This window comes from Salmo trutta, chromosome 17 (genome assembly GCF_901001165.1).
Source record: "Salmo trutta chromosome 17, fSalTru1.1, whole genome shotgun sequence".
Lineage (NCBI taxonomy): Eukaryota > Metazoa > Chordata > Actinopteri > Salmoniformes > Salmonidae > Salmo > Salmo trutta.
The window spans coordinates 35860534-35884816 of record NC_042973.1 but is presented as its reverse complement, the minus strand read 5'-3'; the positions used below and the strand labels follow the sequence as shown (position 1 = coordinate 35884816).

General features: G+C 43.4%; 1 protein-coding gene across 2 annotated transcripts in view; it reads right to left on the bottom strand.

Moving 5' to 3' along the window:
• slc1a2b (solute carrier family 1 member 2b) overlaps nt 1-14855 on the bottom strand; it is a 41117-nt gene extending 26262 nt beyond the window's left edge. Inside the window, exon 1 of one of the 2 annotated variants that reach the window (XM_029696664.1) lies at nt 14568-14855. The gene's annotated coding sequence lies outside the window, so the exon portion shown is untranslated. The remainder of the gene's footprint in view (nt 1-14567) is intronic. The other variant, XM_029696665.1, reaches the window with a different exon arrangement.
• Between the last annotated feature and the right edge of the window lie 9428 nt (nt 14856-24283).

The window sequence follows — 24283 nt, the reverse complement described above, 5'->3', positions numbered from 1 at the left end:
ACTGTGTCTATGTTGGATAATACATTTATTAAAATGTAATATTGTCATTCAAAGACTGATAGACTAACATGTCTTGAATGCCATCGCTATGCCAGATTTAAAAATAACTTTACTGGGAAATCACACTTTGCAATAAACGATGTGGTATGCCCAGAATAAAAGTCTAGGCTATACATGTTGGAGCCAACTTGGAACGATCAACCATCAAAAATACTATTGTAAATAATACCTTACCTTTGATTATCTTTATCAGAAGGCACTTCTTGGGATCCCAGGTCCATAACAAATCTAGTTTTGTTCAAAAAAGTTAATAATTTATGTCCCAATAGTGTTAGCGCGCTCTGAAGGCTAGTGAAAATGTACCGTGTGCGTCTGACTTGTCGTCAGGAATGAGCAAAAAATATATATTTAAGTTCGTTCAAACATGTCAAATGTTGTATAACATAAATCTTTAGGGGCTTTTTCAACCAGGGCTTCAATAATATTCCATTGGGACGGTTGCATTGTTTTTCAAAACGTTTCGAAAAGGGAGAGTAGTCATGGGCGCCGACGTCACAATGGTAATGGCCCATCCCCTGTGACCAAGTGCCACTGCCTCTCTTTGGGTCAGTTACTACCATAGGAGACTCAAACCACTTTGTAAAGACTGGGGACATCTAGTGGAAGCCATAGGAAGTGCTAAATGATTCACAAGCCCCTGTGTGTTTCAATGGCAAATGTTTGAAGTGATATCCACACATCAGATTTCAGTTTCCTGTCAGGATTTGTCTCAGGGTTTTGACTGCCATATGAGTTCTGTTATACTCACAGACACCATTCAAACAGTTTAGAAACTTTAGGGTGTTTCCTATCCAAATCATATATGCATATTCTAGTTACTGGGCAGGAGTAGTAACCAGATTAAATCGGGTCCGTTTTTTATCTGGCCGTGCAAATACTGCCCCCTAGCCCTAACAGGTTAACAATGTTTTCGAATAGTAATTTTGTAAATTGTAGCACTAATAAACCAGCATTTGAGGGAAAAGATTTTCTGAACGTCATGCGCCGATGTAAAATGCTGTTTTTATATATAAATATGAACTTTATCGAATGAAAAATGCATGTATTGTGTAACATGATGTCCTAGGAGTGTCATCTGATGAAGGTTGTCAAAGGTTAGTGCTGCATTTAGCTGTGTTTTGGGTATTTGTGATGCATGCTAGTTGCTTTGAAAATGGCTGTGTGATTATTTCTGGCTGGGTACGCTGCTGACATAATCTAATGTTTTGCTTTTGCTGTAAAGCCTTTTTGAAATCGGACAACGTGGTTCGATTCAGGAGAGGTGTATCTATAAAACGGTGTAAAATAGTCATATGTTTGAGAAATTGAAGTTATAGCATTTATGAGGTTTTGCATTTAGCGCGACGCGATTCCACTGGCTGTTGATTAGGGTGGGACGCAAGCGTCCCACTGGCCCAGACAGGTTAAACCAGGATGCAGATCAATACCAGCTAGCACCGATGGGGAGGGAGAGGAGAGGAGGGAGGGAGAGGAGGGAGGGAGAGGAGGAAGAGGAGGGAGGGAGAGGAGGGCTGGTATCAGGGATGCAGGAGAGTGTGACAGAGTTGTCAGTGGAGTAGCAAGATTTTGCTCAGAAGACTCATCTCCTCTCTTTCTTCCTTCCTTTCTCATTCTCTAATCTATACATCTCTTTATACAATGTATTTTATCTGCATCTGTGTAATAAGCACTGGTTATCCTGCTGACCATTGCCTTGCTTGTGCTGATGTGTCTGAATGAATACCCATGGGTAAGAAATACATTTTCTTAGCCAAGATCCTGTTGCCAAAAATCTGGAACACTGGAATGGATACTGAGCAAACAAGTGCAGAGCATACTAATAAACCTATTGCACTGCTGGGGAAAAGTCTTGCTGGACCAGACCTAAGTGTTTTACTAATGACTGGCCTAGCACTGTGACTTCCACTCAATTCAAACAAACATTGGGGACATACAGTACATAACGACAATTTATATACCAAATGAGAAAGTGCTCCTTTTGTCTAGTCTTTTGAAGTAGGGCCCTAGGGCTTGCAGGTAAGCACGATTTGCTTGGCATTTGAAAGCCTGTGCTTTATGGCTACTTTTTTTCAGTGCCTACTTTGGCACGCCAAATTTGCTGTCGTTTCAGAACCACGTTGAGCGGGATGACCGCCTGCTGTTCTTTCAGAACCCCATCTGGCTCTGGCTGCACAAAACCTCCAGTGAAAACAGAGGAATTTTACATGAAAAACAATGATGGCAAACACCATACAGGATTTTATAGTGTACAGTAGGCAATAGGCCCGAAGACTCACTGTATAGGAATAGGCATATCATCTACAGTACTGGCATATTGAATGTGTTGTTGTGATGGAGACTGGGTAGCCTATTGCCGCCTGCTGCACATGTGAAATGCCCTTGAGGGCTGGTCCCCGGTTCATTGTTTTTCTTTCCACGTCATGATTCGGCGCATGTTTTGTCAAACAGTGTAGATATTTCTGCAGCCTCACGCAGTTATGGAATGCTGTTGTGTGTGTGTGTGTGTGTGTGTGTGTGTGTGTGTGTGTGTGTGTGTGTGTGTGTGTGTGTGTGTGTGTGTGTGTGTGTGTGTGTGTGTGTGTTTGTGTGTGAGTGAGAGAGCAAGAGAGCGAGAGAGAGAGAGAGAGAGAGAGAGAGAGAGAGAGAGAGAGAGAGAGAGAGAGAGAGAGACTGGACAGCTTCTTCCCACTCATTTATGTCAACGAGCCTACTACCAGTGGGAGTCCATCATAATTACTTACATTTACCTACAGGTATTTCTCCCATCAAGTGTCTGATACTGTATATGTAATCCCCAAATTCACGCTCAGGGAATCCTCTAAGGGTGTGTTATACCCTTGAGCCGAGGTCTGAGGCACAAATCTAAAATTCCCCCAAATACACCAGCCTAAGAATCAATCCCCGTTTGTATGATTCCCTGTGCTGTTCTCCCAACTGTCAGACCCTCAGTGAGTTAAAGACAGCAACCTTCTATGGAAAGTTTGAGTTGTTCTGCAACAAAACAGTGTGTAATTGATTTCTAACATAACATCTATGACATCTGAATCAGAAAGACCCTAGTGATTTCCTGCCTTCACGTTTGTCTTGTCTCTTCATTCACCATCATTACGGGCCTGCTTGTGCGTTCGACACAACTACACTTATCTCACCGTGTTAGCTCGGTGTTTTTAACACAGACAGATATATTAGTAAAGGCCCAAGCCCAGGGAGGGGAGTTGGTGCAAAATACGATATGATTACAATAGATTCATATCGGAGGAAGTCAACGTTATTTGCTTCCCACTAATTACAGAAGCCACAAAACCTAGGCTACAGCAGACCCACACAAGTTTTGAAAGGTCCTTAACTGCGAGAGACATGTCAAGTACATCTGCACATTATAGGCCATTATGAGAACCATTCACACCCCATCTACACTCAAACCATCCAACTATCATAAGAGGCCAATAGCCTATACCGTAAAAAACTGTGCATTCCTCTCATCAAGGACTAACTGCTGTTGTATCAGCATAAGCCAACAGTTCTCATCTCCTGTGGAACACATAAACAAAGGAGAATATACATCACAGAGGGCTAATACTTGTCCTGGAGGGCCCTGCACATCTCAACAGTTGTTGGGAGAAGGGAGACAACACATTTAGCTGCTCTCATTGGCACTCCCTACTCTGATGTACAGTAGACACTATGTGCTCACAGCAGCACACAATGATACACTTGTCAATTCCAAATGTGTCTAATAATCCATCTAATAATGACAGGTGAAATGTGCACGGTTTGGACAGAGAGGGAGGCCTACTGAAGGTGGACAGATGGAGAGATACACAGATAGATGGATAGATAGATAAATGAATGCAGGTCCTAATTAACCAGTGCATGGTGTGGTGAGCCAAGAAGCCAGGAACAAAACCCCATCTGTGTTGGTCAGCCATTGAGGCCTGGCGCTCTTGGAACACGCCACCCTTGCTGGAATAATGGGCCACTTTAGAGTCCTCCAAGTTAGTTCACAGGCCCCAGGGCTGGGAAACCGCTATATTGCAGGGTTCACAAGAGGTTTTTAATTGTTTCCTCTGTTTTTTTCTTTTTTTCTTCTTTTTTTCACTCTATCCTCTTTTAGTTCTGAAAGGGGGGCTGACAAACAGGCGATGAAGGGGATAGCTGTGTGTTCCACTGGACAAGCGGTGAGGTAAACAAAACATGGCTGTATGCTCCATCGGCTCAGCTTGGGGATAGGCTGAGGGATGGGGGGCGGGGAGGGGAGGAGGGGCAGGAGAGGAAGGTTGAGGGCTGAGGGGTAGGGATGATAGGGGAGTATTAGGGGTTCGGGGAGCGAGGGGAGAGGGGTATGGGTAAAAAGAGGGAAAGGGGGGTCCTCCGGAAGGAGAGGGAAGTGGGCGCAGGTCGTTGAGGTTACTCTTCAGAGTGAGGCCATTGTCCTTGGTGCTGAAGTTCTCATGCATGTCCCCCTTTTGGCTCCCGGAGTGTCTGAAAGTGATGGAGCTCTCTGCGATTAAGCAGCAGCAGCTCAGCTCTGCGCTCCCACAGCCCGGGCTATTTACATAGTCAAGAGGGACATTAATGCCCACCGATCCCCCTGGGCTGCACAAAGCAGCACACAAACCTGCCTCACAGGCCCATTAAGGCTCTAAATTGAGGATTTGGGGGGAGAGAAAAGGGAGGAAAGGAAGAGAAATAAGGGGAGCGATGGAGCAGGGAGGTTGATGGAGGAGGAGAAGGGTGTGTATTTTCACTATCCATTTGCTACCAACTTAGACCACAGCGGTGGAGAGAAGTCTCAGCGATACTGTTTGGCAGATAATTTTTCTACAGCTCCCAAGTGGCTGTGGAGACACCGCCATTGTTCCCTGCGAAGGAGTGGAGTGGTTTCACTGGAGAGAGAGAGGATGGCCAAGTGGAACTGGGTTCCTACTGTCTGCAATGAAATCCACTCACTCTACTGAATATCACCAGGAGGCCTCATGCAAACATGTAAATGCTGGAAAGTATCTGTTTTTAGACAGATACTTGGCTTTGGATTTATGACATTTAACTCCAACCAATCTTCTGTAATTCCCAACAACATCTGGTACTCACCAACAGAAATGCTCACATGCTTGGTTTGTGACTGTGTGACAGTGTATGTTTAGGAGGATGCTGATGTGTAAAAGAGTATGAGTGCCAAAAACAATGCACACTCTCAATGCTGTGTACATCTGATGGCTGCTCGGAATCTGACGTGGTGCATATTGGGACAATTGTTTGGATGAGGTCTTCCATTTGTTTTAATGATTCCTTAATTGTGCTTTAATTATGATCATTCTTTTGTTGCCCCACAATGGGAGATTGTTCTCAGTGGCATGGGCATTGGTGCCAAGAGAGGGAACAAAAAGTGTGCCCCCTCCCCTCCATTACCCCATTCCAGCACCCCCACTTCATCAACCCTTCCGTGGGCCCTTTCGTGACTCCCTCCCCGCTGACCTGAATTCCGCTGGAGCGGGTGCCAAGAGGATTGTGGGTGGTTTAGGGTTTGGAGAGAGCGCTTGAGAAAGTGGGGGGAATGCTGACCACCATAACACTTCCCTGGCCTGTACTAGCCCCCAGCACACCCCCGCCACCCCTCCATACAAATACTAATCTTGGACTTCCGTCCTTGAGATGATGGTTATCTAAGTCACACGACGGGATGCCTTTCAAAAGAAGCGCACTTGAAATCTTGAAACCATTTAGATTGCAGTGAGATTCCACTAAAACAGAAATGTTGACCAATACACAGGTACAGTACAAAGTTGGGTCTGACGCAAACAATCTATGTGAGAAAAATGTATACATTTTGTCCATCTTGTGCAGTTTGATCTGAAAGAGTTTGTTAGGACTCCATAACCAGATTCATTTAGCTAGCTATCTCCGTTTTTGAACGGGACATGACAGACTGACATTGAACTCTTAGTTTGGCTTTGGCCGTTATCAGCTATCCTACAAACTGTAAATAGGAAAGCATGTTGGTGTAATGTCCTGTGTGTAGCTGGTGTAGAGAGTCAGGCGCAGGACAGCAGAAATGCGTAATCAACGTACTTTACTCAAAATACAAAAATACAAGGCAAATATACGAGCCCACAAATAACGGACCGATTTACAAAGAACAATCACTCACAAACAAACATGGGGAACAGAGGGTTAAATAATAAAAAGGTAATTGGGTGAGTGAAACCAGGTGTGTAAGACTAAGACAAAACTAATGAAAAATGAAAAGTGGATCGGCGGTGGCTAGAAGGCCAGTGACGTCGACCGCCGAACGCCGCCCGAACAAGGAGAGGGACCGACTTCGGCGGAAGTCGTGACAGTTGGACTGAATTCAAGGGGCAGCCTTTCAATTTCACTGAACGTTACTATCATGTTCAGCTAAGGCAGACTACTAAGGCAGAGTATAAAACATTAAGAACACCTGCTCTTTCCATGACATAGACTGACCAGGTGAATCCAGGTGAAAGCTATGATCCCTTATTGATGCCACTTGTTAAATCCACTTCAATCAGTGTAGATGAAGGGGAGGAGACAGGTTAAAGAAGGATTTTTAAGCCTTGATACAATTACATGGATTGTGTTAGTGTGCCATTCAGAGGGTGAATGGGCAAGACAAAATATATAAGTGACTTTGAACGGGTAGGGTAGTAGGTTCCAGGCGCATCCAGTTTGTGTCTGCAACGCTGCCGGGTTTTTCACAGTTTCCAGTGTGTATCAAGAATGGTCCACCACCCAAAGGACATCCAGCCAACTTGACACAACTGTAGTAAGCATTGGAGTCAACATGGGTCAGCATCGCTGTGGAATGCTTTCAAAACCTTGTGGAGTCCATGCCTCGACAAATTGAGGCTGTTCTGAGGGAGGGGGGATGGGGGTTCAACTCAATATTAGGAAGGTGTTCTTAATGTTTTCTACACTCAGTGTACATGCCCAAGGAAAACGTGTGTATTTTTCCTGTCGAAGTAAAGGAAATACAACATGTCCATGTGACAGATGTCCACCTGTGTACTTTGCCCCTCTCCTGAGCACCAAACCAGGGAAGATAAAACCTAAATAGCTTGTTTATGCGATAGATCACGTTATCAGAATATATTTAGAGTTGTGATCTGTAATGCCATTCATCTTTCCTAGAAGCACAGTTTATGATAATCTAGCAAACACTGAAAGCAAGCCTCAGGAAATTGATTATTCAAGGCAGTATCCAACTGCCGAGAGAAGGCGAGGAAAAGAAACAGCAAACAGCCATGAAAACACACTCAGGACTATATTATTTTCCCTTTGGAACTGCAACTAACAACACTACACAGACTATCTGCAGGGACCCAAAAGTTATTCTAAATTAGAGAATTTGTTTTCGCTATGACCAGCGGAGATCTATGGGCGTACAGGCAGGCGGGTAGGCAGGCTGGTGAATACCAGTGTGTCTGTTCTGGTGCAGTCAAACAGAAATGAAGAGAGCAAGGAAGGAGGCTTTTGTTTGTCCAACCCATGGGAATAGGGTCTCATTCTCTCTCAGCTCACTGACGACTGAAACACTGGAGTTACAGGGAGGACTACAGTGGCGAAAAGAGTAAGTATCCTTTAGAAAAGGGAGTCATATGAAGCAGATTGGAATACAGATGTAGGATCTAAATTTGAGCCAGTTTGCTGAAGGAAAATAATCCTGCAGCAACAGGAAATGTGAATTATTATGTGGATTATAATTAATGTACATTTGTGTAGGGGGTGATACATTTTTCGTAGAGGGAAAATCAAGTCTGAAATTTCAAACTTCAGAAGCCTTTTTAAATCTCAAATACACTACACATTTTAAATTTCCTGCATTGGAAATGTATCTTGCAACAGGGTGGACGAAATTAAGATCCTATATCTGTAGTAGCATATTCTAGAGATAAGGATAAGGAAAGTGGTAGTGAGGGAAAAAGGAAGAGAGAGTAAAAGGGAAAAGCAATGGATTGATGAAATTGAAGGACCAGGGGAAAGAGTGAGGAAGACAGGGAAGGAGATGAGAAGAGAGGGAGCGAGAGAGGCATAAACAGATGGGATGATGAAGCAAAAAGACAGGAGATAAGAAACAGGTAAGAGTAGAGGAAAAGACAGACCGATAGACAGGGGCTAGAAAAGGGAGCGACAGAGAGTAAGGCAGGGGAGAGTGGTGGAAGAAACAGAGAGCTAGACAGGGATAGTAGAGGGAGAGACAGAGAGAAGAGGATGGTGAACAGTTTGAGAAGGATCTGGATGGTACTTTGGCAGCTTCTGTATGTTCCCAGGGGGATTACTCAAGTGCTAGATGCTACAGAATGGCAGCGAGCCCACAGTGAAGCCCTATGAATGGAGCCACACAAAGACACACACATGCACACACACACACACACACACACACACACACACACACACACACACACATGCACACACACACACACACACACACACACACACACACACACGCACACTCTCATCTTCGCTTTCCGTCCTTCGCTCCTCTGACCCTATTCTGCATATTTAACTGTCTCTTTTTTTAAATTCTTCCCTGCCCCCTAAACCCTCTATCTCTTTTTCTCTGTCTCTCTCTCTCATCTCCCTCTCTTTCTCAGTAGCAGTCTCCTCCAGTGCTGGCTGGGTCTCAGAGAAGCAGCAGATAGAGGTTGACTTCCCCTAGCCTGGCTGCCTGGTGACAAGTAACAGATGCCTGACGTCCAGGAGGCTGGCACTGCCCTGTGACCCCCTCAAAGGCTCAGTCTCTCATCCTCTCAGCAGCACACAATGCCCTACTGTCTATCTACCCACCACCATTACTACTACTATTACCCCTCTACCCATTTCGCTCCTCCAAAGAAAATACCTGATAGATCACTCTCTGTTCCCTCTCTCCCGGACTCTCTCTCTCAAATGAAAAGTTCTCTCCTCCGCTGCCGGAAAATGAAAGTGTTTCACATCCCTCCATTCTAGCTGAACTCCATTCTCCAGTGAGGATTCTGTTACACTGTAAAGCATCTGGATGACAATACAGAGCAAGGTGTCAGAACAAATCATATTTCAGAACAATGAGCTGTGAGGATCATTTCTCACTCTCAAGCCCACACACATTCACACACACAAACACTCACACACACACTCAAATGTGAGTAATTTTTGCCATGCAATCAAGCCTGGCTGTTATAATAATATATGAAATACTCTTTGTGGTCTACCCCATGTGGATAACCTATTATTGATGTAAATGTTTACTAGTCTTTCTAGTACAACATCTGCACCAGCGTGAAGGCAGTTTCAGTTATTTGATTTGTTTCATGTTTATTGGTTAACTCCAATCCACCATCTGGCGTGAAAACGTGTTTCCACTGCTCCGGAGTCCAATGGCGGCGAGCTTTACACCACTCCAGCCGACGCCTGGCATTGCGCATGGTGATCTTAGGCTTGTGTCTGGCTGCTCGGCCATGGAAACCCATTTCATGAAGCTCTTGGCGAACAGTTCTTGTGCATACGTTGCTTCCAGAGGCAGTTTGGAACAGAGGATTTTTATGTGCTACATGCTTCAGCACTCAGCGGTCCTGTTCAGTAAACTTGTGTGCCTACCACTTTGTGGCTGAGCCGTTGTTGCTTCTAGACGTTTCCGCTTCACAATAGCAGCACTTGACCGGGGCAGCTCTAGCAGGGCAGACAAACTGACTTGTTGGAAAGGTGGCATCCTATGACGGTGTCACCTTTAAAGTAACTGAGCTCTTCAGTAAGGCCATTCCACTGACAATGTTTGTCTATTGAGATTGCATGGTTGTGTGCTCGATTGTATACACCTGTCAGCAACCGGTGTGGCTGAAATAGCTGAATTCACTAATTTGAAGGGGTGTCCACATACTTTTGTATATATAGTGTATCTATCAATTAGGGCAAACAAAGCATATAAGATTGTATGTTTTGTTTATTTTGAGCAGCTACTCCCTATTCCGGGCGATATTCACAATCTGCCTTGGTTAGCACATCTCTACACACACACACACACATACTGTGCACACACATACGGTACATACACAGACCTTGTACCTTGAGTGATATGTACCATAATTAAACTAACATGTCTTCACAGATGTTTCAGATAATAGATTCTGATAAATATGGCTTCAGCACCCCTCCAGGGTTTAACTTTGTGTCTAGTGTGTGTGTGTGTGTGTGTGTGTGTATGCATGTGTGCGCGTGTGTGTGTGTGTGTGTGTGTATAACTGGGCACCATCAAAGCCATTCAATGTTGATCTCATGTCTCTTGGGCTAAAAACCATTTAACGTGACCTATTTTTTTAAATAAAAACACCACTGAGAACCTATTTTACCCATGTTGAGATTTTATCAGTCCCCTTCCACTTCATATTTGTCTTCTTGAGTTTTCTTTTGTTCCTCAACAGATCACCATAGACAATACACGGCATAATCCAGGAAGGATTCTGCATAATCTCTGATAGACTCAGAGTAATGCAGCTCCTTTTCCCAGATTAACTGACTAACCTCAGATACTACAATCAGACCAAGAGTGTCCTCTAGGAAATGACAAAATCAATGAGCACTGTACATCTCCTTCTCCTCCTCTGGACTTTCACATGGAGTCACCAATAAAGACAATACTAAACGACAAGGATATAACAGAAACACATTCATGTAGATTATTGTAAATGGCTGTTGACAAACCAATCCCTGTCCAGATACACACATGAAATGGCACACTGTGCACTTGAGCATACAGTACATTAAGCTCTCCCCGAATGACTGCTGTGTATTCATTCATGTACGACAGCAGCCAGCGAGTGCTGTAGTATAGGAGAGCAGCCTCCGGGCTCAGGACAGAACATATTAGTTGCATGGACACTTTACCACTCCATATTCTCCTTCCAATTACACAAGGCCACATTTCACCAGATCCTGGCCTGAGGACATTTATCACATACATCTCCAGCCACCCACAGTCCTTACAGACTGACTCCCACTGGAGGATGAAATATTCATTAATAGTCTTCTTATCAAAGCCCCTGTAGTCCTGACAGAGACACCCCCTCTGCCGGTTTTGACGATCACCACCATCAATCAGGCAGCGATTGACGTTACATCTGGAAACATGTCCTCTGGTTTTGTTCAAATGACAGGCTGTGAGAATAATGTGAATGCAATCAAGTGCCAAGAGAGTATGTTTCCATGGTGACGATAGTGTGTGTGTGCATGTGTGTGTAATTGACGGGAAGTGGGGGCAGGGGGTATGGGGGGTGAAGTAATTGGTTCAAGGAAGGGGTGGTGAATATATACCACTTCCAACTTCACAAAATGTGAACATTTGGCAACTTGCACAAAAGGAAAATGAACATGTTATTCCCACTAAATATTAGGGTAAACATTCATGAAGTGCATAGGTCAAGACAAAAAGTGACTTTATCTTTACATATATTGACAGGGTCAGCTACGGAATGAGCAATCTAACATCATCAGTGAAATAACAAGGCACATGCCTTAACTTATAAAATAAATAAAAATAACCAAAAAATAGGACATGTAGAAGAAAGAATACAAATCAATTACACTATATATACAAAAGTATGTGGACACCTCTTCAAATTTGTGGATTCAGCTATTTCAGCCACACCCATTGCTGACAGGTGTATAAAATCGAGCACACCGCCATGCAATCTCCATAGACAACATTGGCAGTAGAAGAGCTCAGTGACTTTCAACGTGGCACCGTCATTTGATGTCACCTTTCCAACAAGTCAGTTCATCAAATTTCTGCCCTGCTAGAGCTGCCCCGGTCAACTCTAAGTGCTGTTATTGTCAAGTGGAAACATCTAGGAGCAACAACCACTCAGCTGCGAAGTGGTAGGCCACACAAGCTCACAGAACGAGACTGCCGAGTGCTAAAGCACGTAGTGTGTAAAAATGATCTGTCGTTGGTTGCAATACACACTACTGAGTTCCAAACTGCCTCTGGAAGGAACTTCAGCACAATAACTGTTTATTTAACCAGGGAAGTCAGTTAAGAACAGATTCTTATTTACAATGATGGCCTACCCCAGCCAAACCCTAACAACACTGGGCCAATTGTGCACCGCCCTATGGGACTCCCAATCACAGCCAGCTGTGATACAGCCTGGAATTGAACCAGGGTCTGTAGTGACACCTCTTGGACTGATATGCAGTGCCTTAGACCGCTGCGCCACTCGGGAGCCCCTAAAACTGCAGCTGCACACAAGCCTAAGATCACTGTGCGCAATGCCAAGCATCGGCAGGAGTGGTGGAAAGCTACATTATACAATGACATTCTAGACGATCCTGTGCTTCCAATTTTGTGGCAAAAGTTTGGGAAAGGCCCTTTCCTGTTTCAGCATGAGACTGCCCCTGTGCCCAAAGCAAGGTCCATACAGAAATGGTTTGTGTAGATCGGTGTGGAAGAACTTGACTGGCCTGCACAGAGCCCTGACCTCAACCCCATCAAACACCTTTGGTCTGAATTGGAACACTGACCGTGAGCTAATCCTAATCGCCCAACATCAGTGCCCGACCTCACTAATGCTCTTGTGGCTGAATGGAAGCAAGTCCCCTCAGCAATATTCCAACATCTAGTGGAAAGCCTTCCCAGAAGAGTGGAAGCTGTTATAGCAGCAAAGGGGAACCAACTCCATATTAATGGCCATGATTTTGGAATGAATTTTTGCTTGATTAAGTATGGTAAGTACTGATAAGGGTCCTTATCGAAAGTAGACTATCAGTTAAATACAAACCATGAATTTAGATATCAGGAGAATATCCCCAAAACAAATATTTTAAACGCTCCTAGAGGAAGTTGACAATTGTGAAAACAGTGAACATTTAACTCAAATGATGGTTTGATGAGCATGCACCTCTCTACAGTAACAACAGACCAGGGACTAGAAAAATGGCTTCATCGCTCACAACAAACCACTGTTGATAACACGACACCACAAGATAACTATGTTACCGAACACGTTTCTTTTTACGATTTACGCACCGGATATGGCTGTGTTGTAAACTATTGATAAGATACAGAATGAACGATAGAAAAGCTAACACCTAAAACACTAAAACAACAATGATCTCTCTTCATCGTAGTCCTCTCTGGCTTGCGTTGAGAAGACCTGGCAGGATACCTACAGGCACGCGTGTGGGAATGCCTTGCGGCAAAGCAGATACGATGCAGCTCGTGAAAAATGTGCGCTTTGGCACAAAGGCACGGAGCCGTTTGGTAGAGAAATTATATTAACGGGATTAGAAGCCCAGATGCAAGATATATCTGTACGTAATTACCACACATTGTCTGTATGCAAACATTGCCTCCTCAGTAGTAGACAAGATAAGTGTTTTATGACAGAAGCACACCTTGAATCTTAGGGTAACGTGGGGTAACCAGCTCCCCCTAAAACCAATGTCCAGTTACTGACACAAGCAAAGTTTGGTAAAAATGTGGTATGTGGATGATGGTCATGCGTAGGCAAACAAACTATGAAGGGAAATAAGTGGCTAACGTTTTAGTTCTAATGTTTTTGGAAAAGGGGTGTGTTTCCCAAGTACCGGGGTAATGATTTGGACAATTCTAATTTAAGGACAGTTGACTTGCACTCACCTTAAATTGTACTGCTTTATTAAAAATATAATTCAATGTTTATCGCTAAACAAGTGGGTTCTTTACCTTTAGGCTCCCCTAATGGTATATACTGTATATATAGATATATATAACACTTTTATAGATCTAATTTAATTAGATTATACATATAACTTTTTCCTTAGAATTTACCTTAGAATTGTTTTGTTGGTGACTTAAAAAATGTAGATGAGACAGATAACATTTTTAGTTGTGCAAGAGCAGTGGCTGCAGGGAGTGTTCAAATTTAGTTTTGTGACATAATGTGTTTTTTGTGACAATTACGGTTGTGGGGGGGACTTGTTACCCTACTGTTCCTTTTACTAGTTGCAGGTCAATAATTTATGATATAAAACAATATGAAGACAATGTAGCAATTGTGAAGTGTTCTTTGGAGTCTAGAGAGAGTGCAGATTGCTGTGCTGCCTAAAATTGTGTCCACATGCACCTGTTTTGCCCACGCCGGTAATGTGAAGCGCAGTCTATTGTTTTCAGGAGGAGCGAGCTCCAACACTTTGATCCTGACCACGCTCTTATAATTGCAGTATATGAACATTTTGACCTTTTGATAGCTAACCACATTGCGACTTTACTTTAAGTATGTGTAAAGAAGCATTAATAATAATAATAGTAATGATGATAGTGACAATAATTGTAATAATGATAACAATTAGAATTAGAATAATTAGGTAGCCTATATAATTAATTACCATGTGCTGATCATCATTATTATAGTTTATCATGTATTATTAGGCCTACTGCAAGAATTATTTTTATTATTATTATCCTCCCCACTTTTGCCAAAAGTGTATGTCCTATAAACATGTAATGTGCATACATGATAATAATTGCCTCTCACCTTTGTATTCAATCTCAGAGTTATTGGAAAATAAGTTTGTCTCTCTTCTTCTCCCTTCTCCGAGTCTCGCGCATCCGCTTCAGAGATGTTCGACTGCTGAAATGCAAGCCTTCAGTGGGTCCAGGGCATGAGCGAGAGCAGCACCAGAAACCAAACAGACAGATTTCTATCACAGTAATCCGTGGAGCTCTGTGCTCAACAATCCCACTGAATGAGCTCTGCCTTACTTCGCTCCTTTGCGCTTTCACTTCCCCCACCTCCCCTCCTCCTGTTCACCCTTTTTCTTCTCTGAATGCCGATCCTCGAAGGTTGACGGTACAATCTTGATGCCCCCACCCATCTTTATTAATGTTTAACCACTTTTACCTTCTTATAACACATGCTTTTGCTCCTCTGTGTCTGTATGTATCTGTGTGTGTGTGTGCGTGTGTGTTTGTTCTATGGGTGTCAGTATCAGGTCAGGTGTAGCGTTGACAGGTTAACAACAAGTTCACTATTCTCTATTGCAAGCACTAACGGTTATATTGGGGGTATGGAATGAACTGGCAGTTGCACTCTAAAAAATGCTGGGTTGTTTGGTTGACTCAACTGCTGAGTTGCAGGCGTTGGGTCACTTAGTTGTGTTGTTTTCTTTAGAAACTGCTGGGTTATTGATGCTGGGTTATTGGTGCTGGGTTATTGAGATATGACCCAGCCGTTCAGATCAGAAGACTGGAGGCATAGTTTAGTAGGGGCGTGGCTTTCAGATAGTTATTTTTAGCCACCCATGAGATTAAATGTCATTCCTGTTCAATTACATTTGTGTACCTTCAATGATGATTACAGAAGTATATGAGTTTCCTAAAACCCTGTGTAAATCCCATTGTTGGCATACAATAAGTTGGTATACCTTATTAGGCAATAAGGCGGTGTACATTATTATAATATGTATTTGGGGGTGTCAGGTAGCTTGGTGGTTGAAATCTGCCCTTCTTCCCTTTAGCAAGGCAGTTAACCCCCAACAACAACTGTTCCCCGGGCGCAGATGACATTGATTAAGGCAGCCTGCACAACTATCTGATTCAGAGGGGTTGAGTTAAAGGCTGAATACACATTTCGGTTGAATGCATTCAGTTGGGCAACTGACTAGGTAATCTTAATATTATAGAAGAATGTGTAATAAAAAAACGCAGAATGTAAACTTAACATGATGAACAGGGATTACATTTACTCTCACTGGTGGCCAATAAGATCTAGCTGAAAGCCATGCCCCTTACAAGCCACGCCTCCTGAAAATAACCTAAGGATTACATTCAAAAAGACCCAGCTGCTAGGTTAACCCAGCATGAGAGTAAAAAATACCCATGTTTGGGTAATCCCAACCACACAACATTTTGGGTTATTGACACAACCCAACTGGCTGGGTCAAAATATACGAAGGTGTGTTCTGCCTAATGTTTACTCAGCGCTGGGTTACCAAATAAACCAAATGTAGTTGTTTTTAACCCAGCATTTTTTTAGAGTGTGTTTGGTCATCCACGCTCATGTAATGAGTAACCTTGCCTGAGACCTGAAAACTCCCCAAGCTAATGTCTAGGCTTTAACTCTGCAGTCTAATTCGACTGAGCGTTCAAATTCAGCTGGTCACCAATTTCAGTCGGTCACATTGGTGCCTTTATCGGGACTCGGTCAGTTAATGTATTAGCTGCTGCAGTTGTTGTGGAGCGATGGAGAAGGTCAAAGGTGACTGCCGTGTAGCAGAGGTGGTTGGGTGAACCACATGCGATGTGTAACCTTGCCTGAAACCTGATGACTCGTGTTAGCTCACCTTGTTACTGCCTGAAAGCTTTAGCTCAGTGGATTTACTGTGTCACACTTGTCATTATCATAGCCATATAGTATGGCCAGTAACCGAAAGGTTGCAAGATTGAATCCCCGAGCTGACAAGGTAAAAATCTGTCGTTCTGCCCCTGAACAAGGCAGTTAACCCACTGTTCCTAGGCCGTCATTGACAATAAGAATTTGTTTTCGTAACGGATAAAATAAATAAATAAATAGTATGACAGTTTGGACTAGAAAGCTTTGGCTATTTGGTGGGTCCTCACACAGACATACAGTACTGATTCCTGGCAGGTGGATTTCATTGGTACTTTACCACGTGGATTCAATTACAGTAGTAGCACAACAACATCCACATGGTCTACTACGACACTCTTCTGGCACATCCTCCGTCTCTGACCCATGACCATAGAGGACAACATATGTGCAGGAACCACAACATATTTACCAGACACCCACAATGTGACCTCATGTAGATTATGTAATAACTCAAAGGTGCTACAAGGATTCTGGGGAGACAGTGATGTTTGGTGGTAATGAATATGGACAGAAAGAAGGAAAGGGATGACGACAGTGTGATAGGAACAGACATGTGCAGAAGGGAACTTTCTCAAAGTTGTTTTAGCTATGTGGAGTGTGATGAAAGAAAACATGATAAATTGATGGGAGAGTGAGTGCTAGGGCCCCAATAGGGTGTTTGGTCGCCCCTAGGTTATAGGTTGGCAAGTAGCCTAGAGGTTAGAGCGTTGGGCCAGTAACAGAAAGGTTGCTAGTTGGAATCCCTGAAAAATCTGTCAATGTGCCCTTGAGCAAGGCTGTTAACCCTAATTGCTCCAGGGTTGCAGTTGATAATGGCAGATCCTTTCTGTGACCCCATTCTCCAAGGGTATCTCAGGGAGAGTGGGATATGCAAAAATCTCATGTCCAATTAAATACACACCTAATTATGATAACTGTCTTTTCATGCTAGGCAAGGATAATATATTCTAATTGTATTTCCAGGTGCACCATTGAAGCCATGTGTAGACTGTTAGACCATATGACTTCTTATAGCACAAGGGTTCTAAACATGTGTTTATGGTACGCTGTAGTATGCAATTTTGGCTGCTGTCCAGGTGTATTTAGCACATGTCCTTTAGTCCATAGGCACCTGAGCAATGGGGCAAATGGAGCAGCTGCACCCCCACTTTCAAAATAAGGGAGCAAACATATGTTTTTGCATCCCCCACTTTTTACCAGAAAATGATCATGATCCATTCGGTCATTTGTCATTTTCAATGGCTAGTAATGTTTTGAGCTAGTCTGTATTAAAATATATATGTCCATTTTATAGATAATTTTATAGATATATATGTCCATTTTATAGATATAATAATTAACAGATTGCATTTTGCACCCCCGTCGCCTCAAGATGAATGGTTTTTGCTTTGCTCCTGTGCGCTGCTGTTATTGTTCCTTGCAGTTAGAAAGCACTAGTTGTACCACTGGTGTTTAAAATGAAAAGGCACCTGCAAAAGAAAATTGTTAATCTATTTTGTTGTGCTGTTGTTATATTTGTATCGTCATTTCATGTTCGATGGTGTTGGTCCAATGGTGTTGTTACACGTAAGTTGATCTGCATGCACCACGAGCAAATGAGTTGTATCATTTCACTTTGTCTTTAAGAACCATGATTACCCTTTGCTCTAGTGCAGACTCTGACTCTGAGTAGCCTACCAAAGGATGCACCTTAGCGGAAAACTACATGTTCCGTAGCTGGCAGGCTGTCAATGAGTAGCTCACAAGTAGATAGTGAGAAATAATCAGTAGGCCACAGGAGGCTGCTGGGGGAGGATGGCTCGTAATAATGCTGGAATGGCGCGAATGGAATGGCATCAAGCATGCAGTACCAGTCAAAAATTTGGACACACCTACATATTCAAGGGTTTTTCTTTATTTTTACTATTTTCTACATTGTATAAAAGTAGTGAAGACATCAAAACTATGAAATAACATGTATGGAATCATGTATTAACCAAACAACTGTTAAACAAATCAAAATATAATTGAGATTCTGCCTTGATGACCTTTGCTATGAGACTCAACATTGAGTTCAGGCGCATCCCGTTTCCATTGATCATCTTTGAGATGTTTCTACAACTTGATTGGAGTCCACCTGTGGTAAATTCAATTGATTGGACATGATTTGGAAAGGCACACACCTGTCTATAAATTGTCCCGGAGTTGACAGTGCATGTCAGAGCAACAACGAAGCCATGAGGTCGAAGGAATTGTCCGTAGAGCTGAGACAGGATTGTGTCGAGGTACACATCTGGGGAAGGGTGCCAAAACATTTCTGGAGCATTAAAGGACCAAACAACACAGTGGCCTCCATTCTTAAATGGAAGAAGTTTGGAACCACCAAGACTCTTCCTAGAAATGGCCACCAGGCCAAACTGAACAATCAGGGGAAAAGGGCCTTGATCAGGCAGGTGACCAAGAACCCAATGGATACTGACAGAGTTCCACTGTGGAGATGGGAGAACCTTCCAGAAGGTCAACCATCTCTCCAGCACTCCACCAACCAGGCCTTTATGGTTGAGTGGCCAGACGGAAGCCACTCCTCAGTAAAAGGTACATGACAGCCCACTTGGAGTTTGCCAAAATGAACCTCAAGACTCTCAGACCATGAGAAACAAGATTCTCATGTCTAATGAAACTAAGATTGAACTTTTTGGCCTGAATGCCAAGCGTCATGTCTGGATGAAACCTGGCACCATCCCTACGGTGAAGCATGGTGATGGCAGCATTAAGCTGTGGGGATGTTATCCAGCGGCAGGGACTGGGAGACTAGTCAACACTCAGCCAATACAACGCAGGAGTGGCTACAGGACAAGTCTCTGAATATCCTTGAGTGGCCCAGCCAGAGCCCGGACTTAACCCGATCGAACATCTCTGGAGAGACCTGAAAATTACTCTGCAGCGACGTTCCCCATCCAACCTGACAGAGCTTGAGAGGATCTGGAGAGAAGAATGGGAGAAACTCCCCAAATACAGGTGTGCCAAGCTTGTAGCGTCATACCCAAGTCTCGAGGCTGAAATCGCTGCCAAAGATGCTTCAACAAGTACTGAGTAAAGGGTCTGAATACTTATGTAAATGTGATATTTCAGTTAAATTTTTTATGTACAGGTACATTAGCAAAAATGTAAAAAATAAAAAAAATACAAAAATGTTTGCTTTGTCATTATGGGGTATTGTGTGTAGATTGATGAAAAAACGATTTAATCAATGTTAGAATAAGGCTGTAACATAACCAAATGTGGAAAAAGTCAAGGGGTCTGAATACTTTCTAAAATCACTGTATTTGCAGTAAAATCACTGTATTTGCAACATAATTCAAACAGCCCTTGCACATCTGAACTTACTTTGTTGCAGGTGCATTGTATCCCTGTTCTTCATTAAGCTTTATGTATCGGCCTCAAGGCCGTTGTCAGAGCTTTTGTGAGTATTTTTAATATGCACCCTTATGAAGACATTGCTCCACCCACATCAAGGAAAAATAAACATGTGTTACCAAATATAACAATGTGCATTTCATAAATATTCTAATAAAGTGTGTACATGAAACGTATCAAACACATTTGTAAAACCACAATGAGGACATCACCCTATCAAATCATTTGGTATAGAGTAGGCTGCAATGATTAATGACAAGACATTAGTTCATGTTCACATTTAGAACATTACATGCATGGGCATCATCATTAAGACCTTTTGGGAATAATGCCTGGAGGGTGAAAAACCCAAAATAATCTCTATTCCTCAGAGTGCTATTTATATCACCTCCCCTGTCTGATATCTTAACTTTCTCTATGCCACAAAATCTAAAGGTAGAAATGTCATGTTTTAGGTCATTAAAATGTACTGCGACAGGACATTCCCTGTCATTTCTCCTAATTTAACTTTTAGGTTCACAAATTCTCTGTTTGAGAGAACGAGAGGTTTTTCCTTTATAACACAGCCCACATGGACATTTAATCATGTAGATAACATGGTTGGAGGAGCATGTAATACTGTCATTAATTTGGAACCGTTTTCCTGTATGTGTGTGGCAGAAATATTCCCACTTCATGTTGTTGCACTGTGTCTCTGCATTTCTAGATACCGTTCAGAAGAGGGCGTAAAAGAGCCTGGCTCATGTTCTTTTGTGGCTGGCGGATAGCTTGGGCCAATGATGCGTAAATTGCGACCTCTCCTATATACTGTAAATTGTAGGTTCTTAAATTCAGCTGGCAAAGCTGCATCAGATGATAAAACACACTAGTGATTCTTGACAGCATCTCCCTCCCACTTCGCTCGAGTTCAAAATATATGTGGTGTTGAACATTACTGAGTGTTCTTTAGCTCTAGTGGGTATTTTTTGCATCAGTTCATCTCGTAATTTCCCTAGTGCCATATTAAGAGCTTCATCTACGCATTTTGTACGGTAGCCTCTTGTTAGAAACCTATTGCGCATCTCCACTGCTTTTTCTAGATAGTCCTCTGTGGAGTGGCATAAACGGCGCAGCCTGAAAAACTGGCTTCTTTGAAGTCATCTTTTTAATGGCTCTGGGTGAAAGCTGTCCCCCTGTAATATAGTATTTCTGTCTGTTTCTTTTCGGTACAGAGTTAGGGTTCCATTTGATTTCTCAATCCACATAGAGAGGTATTGAACACGCTTAGTGTCACATTAAGTCGTGAATTTGAGATTAGAGTAATGTAATAAAGTCTGACAGCTCTTCTACCATTCTTCCCCATATGGAAACAATGTGGTCAATATCGATACCACTTCAGGATTTTATTCAAGAATGGATTTCCATTTTTATTGTTAACCAAACGTTCTTCAAATAGACCCACATAAAGGTTAGCATAGCTTGGACCGAATGGAGCCCATCAATGTTCCATTAGTTTGGATGTAGTATTCATCATCAAACCTGAAATAGTTCAAAGTGAAAACATATTCAGCCAGCTCTAGAGTAAAGCTGGATATTTGTTGGTATTTCGGTCTCTCAGCTAGTTGAGCTACAGCTAGTACATATTTTGTCCCAAGCCATTGTATTTATCAGGAGTAGACTGTTTCACTCTTTCATGCGCAAGTGCTTTATGGGTGAGGTTGGTGCTGTTCCTTGTGCTGGTTTTATTAATGTAGAATAATTGTTGAATATCCTATATGTTTAATGTACTGTATGTCTAAGGGGAGGGGTGTTAAAGGCTACAAAGCTATATACACTGAGTATACCAAACATTAGGAACATCTTCCTGATATTGAGTTGATCTTGCCAATTCACCCTCTGAATGGCACACACACACAATCCATGTCTCAATTGACTGAATGCTTAAAAATCCTTTAACCTGTCTCCTCCCCTTCATCTACACTGATTGAAGTGGATTTGACGTCAATAAGAAGTCATAGCTTTCACCTGGTCAGTCTGTGTCATAGAAAGAGCTCTTTATGTATTGTATACTCAGTGTAGATGACTCTGTAATGAAAGGAACATTAACCCTAGCCATAATGGGCTTGGACCCCCATGGCCTGTGGCCTCCGAGGGGCAATCACGGAAGTGCGTTAGAGAGTAATAAAGCCATCGTTTCCCAGGGAATGCCTCTGGTAGTGGTTAGGGAGGGAAGATATAGATATTGTGTTGTATGGTGGGAGGTGGGTGTTGCTCAAGACTGAACCATAAGCTTAAGCCTCATCTTTGAATGGGTGATTTAAAACCAATAACAACATCAAGAGTACAGAGTGTATTACTGTTAAACCAGTAGAGGGGCAGGCTCTAGGCTACCTCTGGTTTGTTGCTGTGTTTATATTCAAGGTATCCAGGGCTTCTCTCGCTCTCTCTCTCTATCCCTCTCTGTGAGCAGCAGTTACCTGCTCCAGAATTCCATACATGGTTTCTGCTGTGGTGGAAGCCAAATAAACTAAGGTATCTATTCAATCTGTAAAGCTGAAGCATTACAGATTCTGCAATAGAAATATGAAGGTCATTTCCGATTGAGCCGACATATGCAGCATTTACCGTGAGTGCAGCCTCTGCTGAAGCGGAAACACTGCCTTTAAATTTCTATCACGATTTAAAGGTGACCTTCTGCGATTTCATTTGAATAGAGCCCTAAGTTACATTGTTGCCTCTGCCTGGGAACCTTCATCAGAGGCCTGCATATGGATGACTGATGGTAAAATCACATCCTGGGCTTAAAACGCACAACAAAACGTGTGTGTGCATGTGTGTGCAGTAATATGTGAATATACTTGTGCTTGTGTGTGCAAATCTATTTGTCTGTGCATGTACAGTATTTGACTGAATAATATACAGCGTACAGTATGTGTTCTGTTTGGTGCCTGAAGTCCTTCATTGCCAAGCAGAGGGTGAAGGTGGAGAAGGAGATGGAGAGGGAGGGGTAGCAGGCAGGGTGAGTAGATCCGGAGCTAGGGTGGTGGTGGTTGAGTGTGTGTGTGTGTCGTGTGGTAGATATAGCGAGGGGTGGTAAACACATCACAGAACACCTGAGAAGAGATTATATGTAAATGCATGGTCTCCATGGACACGGCAAAACCCTGAGGACATCACAAGACTACTGCCACAGCTCTCCCGTGATGGCAGGAAAGAGAGCCATCTCTTTGTTGTGTAATTCCCTGTCCTTGGAGCGCCAATGACTGTGTTGCATGTTTGTATGTGTTGTGTGTGTGTGTTGCGTGTACGTGTACACTTAAAAATAAAGGTGCAAGTTGGAACCAAATAAGGTTCTTGATAGCAATGCCGTAGGGGAACCATTTTAGGGTCTCTGAAGAACCATAAATGGGATGGTTCTTTGAAGAACCATACAGAAATCCCAAACTAGATCTTTTTTGGCCCTCCAGGACCGGAATTGAATAGCCATGCTGTAGGGTTTTAAACCTTATTTGCATATTTCCCAGTGCCTTTTGAGTTAGACTTAGATTTACCAGTACCATCCATGACTGTGTTCACTGGTAACTGTCATGCCCTGATCTGTTTCACCTGTCCTTGTGCTTGTCTCACCCCCCGCCCCTCCAGGTGTCGCCCATCTTCCCCTTTATTACCTGTGTACTTATACCTGTGTTTTCTGTTTGTCCGTTGTCAGTTCGTCTTGTTTGTCAAGCTAACCAGTGTTCATCTTGTCTGCTCCTGTCTTTTCCCTGCCTCTCTTTTTCTCGTCCTCCTGGTTTTTGACCCTTACCTGCCCTGACCTTGTACCCGCCCGCCTGACCACTCTGCCTGCCCCTGAGCCTGCTTGCCATCCTGTACCTTTGTCCCACCTCTGGATTATTGACCTCTGCCTACCCTGACCCTGAGCCTGCCGTCCTGTACCTCTGTCCCACCTCTGGATTATTGACCTCTGCCTACCCTGACCCTGAGCCTGCCTGCCGTCCGGTACCTTTGCTCCACCTCTGGTTTACTGAACTCTGCCTGTCCCTGACCCTGAGCCTGCCTGCCTTGACCTGTCGTTTGCCTGCCCCTGGTGTTATAATAAAAATTGTTACTTCACACGGTCTGCACTTGAGTCTTACCTTGTATCCTGATAGTACAACCTGGCCATGACTGACCCAGCAGATCCGGGCCAGCTGCGCGACGTCATCTTCTCCCAAGGAGCCGCCATCAGGAGGCACGAGGAATTGCATCGTGGCCTTATAGAGGTGGTCCAAACGTTGGCTGAACGCCATGACTGGGCATTGAACAGTTTGCTGGAACAATTCCGCGGGTTGTCTGGGAGGCAGCTTACCACGGTGGTAACCCTGCAGCTTCTCAGCGCCTCAGCTGCTATCAGCACCGTCTCATCGGCCACTCCACTTTCTTGGGAGCCCAGTTTACACCCCCCCTCCCCCCCCGGAATTCTTCAATGGAGAGTGGATCACCTG